This window comes from Pinus tabuliformis, chromosome 9 (genome assembly GCF_031772625.1).
Source record: "Pinus tabuliformis cultivar Carrire ecotype Pingquan chromosome 9, CPIR1, whole genome shotgun sequence".
NCBI lineage: Eukaryota > Viridiplantae > Streptophyta > Pinopsida > Pinales > Pinaceae > Pinus > Pinus tabuliformis.
The window spans coordinates 1,588,927,743-1,588,929,979 of NC_142307.1; the positions used below are offsets into that span (position 1 = coordinate 1,588,927,743).

At 37.5% G+C, this 2,237-nt stretch overlaps 1 pseudogene; it reads right to left on the minus strand.

Annotated features, from left to right (window-relative positions):
* Window positions 1-943: 943 nt before the first annotated feature.
* On the minus strand, window positions 944-2,013 carry LOC149154786 (protein trichome birefringence-like 36 pseudogene; annotated as a pseudogene).
* Between the last annotated feature and the right edge of the window lie 224 nt (window positions 2,014-2,237).

Below are 2,237 nucleotides of genomic sequence, written 5' to 3' on the forward strand. Positions count from 1 at the left end.
GTCGTTGGTGTATGTGGGCTGGTCGATGTATGTATAAAAATTAATCCCAATTCAACAAGTCCATTTTAACAAGTCGGTGTGCTATGCAAAAACACTAAAACCCAATAAAGAAATCCACAGAAGACCAAGCTAAATCACCACAATGAAATGTTAAAACTTCAAGCCTAGAAAAATACCAGAGTACTTTATTCAAATTCATAGCACCGGTATGCATGATTCTATATATAAACCTAGCCCAAAGGAACATAGTCGTCCATAGTCTCAAGTAGTAGAAGAAACTACAAATTTTCCAAACCTAGAATCTCCCTACAAAACTCTTATTCCTAAACAGAAAACCAGACTTAACCAAAATCTACACAAAAAATGTTAACCAAACACATTCAAATGTGTGAGCATGTAAAGTCAACACAACAACTAAGGTGAAAATTTTGCAGAATAGCCAAATCAAAACGTTGATAGTCATCATAAACCCATATGGTAACGAATACAAGTGAATAACAACTCATTCCAGAAATCTTCAATCTAGAGCAACCCAACAAGTAAATTTTTGTTTCCATCATAACCCAATACAGGAATAAGCATAATTTTGTGATTTTTTTCTTTCACGTTTTACTAAAATAAGTTCAAATCAATGTTTGCGATGACCAAGAAAGCTCAAGCTAGACTTGGAGTGCAAGCCAAGGAAGAGGCAAGGGAAGAGGAATGATGTGGCATGGGACAATTTCAAGGGGTAGCGGGGAATCGCAGGATCAAAGGCTTTAGGCTTTCATCCAGGTATGGTTTCTGGTGATACTTATGGCTTTGACAGGATTGGAATGGGCCCTATGGATGGGTTTGCAATGCCAGATATGTTTACTTCTCCAGCGAGTCAAGGCGGAGGATTTCCTCTTTATGGCCAACCAGGTCCCAGATTTGGCCCAGCTTCAGGGATCAATAAGAATTATCAATTCCCTACACCCTTGGAAAGCAAAGTGACATATAGAAGCTCATTCCATGTATCAAGGATGCCTGGTAAACACCAATGGCTACAATCTGCAAACTGCTCAGGATGCTGCTTCTCATCACTAGTAACAGTACTACTGTAAATTGAAGGGTGACCATCTCTGCGAAATTGGGATAGTCCTGTGATAGCTAGCAAAGTAACAAGAAAAATAATAGTCCCTATAACTTCCTTCACTATGGCCACCTGAGGAATCACTGGAGGTGAGTATCCTTCAAATTGCACTGGTTCAGTCTGACCATAGCATTTCTGCCCGTTCTTCTGATTCCAATAAATTGGGCTGCACATTTACATCAATTTTATGAGGAAAACCATTTCGTATACCTAAAATAAGAGCCATAGCTACTTGAATATATTTCATGAATATCTTGGAATTTGATCTATCATAACAACAATTATATTTTTTTAAAGCTTAAACTTCCAATTCCAAAATATTCATGAAAACTGCAATCCACATCAAAAATGCCCTATAATATATACAATGTGTGTTTGTATAAAGATTTACTTGTAATGTGTAGGGGACGAGGTGCTAAAGAAGACAAGTGATTTTTTGGGATCGATATTTGTAGGTATCCAGTTTGCCCACGTCGTCAATGCCCTCTTGTAAGCCACAAGTGGATCCATGTTTGTGTAAAGCTTATTGTTAGCCATGATCAGGTCCCATCTGTCCAACCACATTCCAAACTATTACATTTTTAATATCATTTACAACACTAAATTTGGTTGCCCCTTGTTGAAAATTTTAATCAGAAAGTTCAGAGTTTTGATACTTCCCACCTTTGATCTTGCCACCAATGGGATGACTCAAAAACCAATACATAACCTCCTTTCCAGTAAACACCATTATCCGCAAGAGTGTCCAGATTGAGAATTCTCTGGTTCTGACTGTTATTGTGCAGATCAACCAGAAGTGGAGCCCAGAAAAACTCCATAGAAGCATCATAATCCTTTTCAGAGAAAGAAGATTGTAAGACTTCATTACTCACCATATAATCAAATGCATAACTATCCATGGAAACTACATTTATTAGCTTACCAAGGCCTTGAATATTGAAGCTTGTTGACTAACAGTTTTCTTATTGCTAGGAATCACTACTTGAAGCATGCAGACCATGGATTCCCATTGGTTTTGACTTATTGAGTCTCCAACAAACATTAATCGCTTTCCTCTTAACTGCTCTAACAGATTTTTGGCATTGAAACTAAAACACCATATACAAAAAAGTCCAAATCCTTT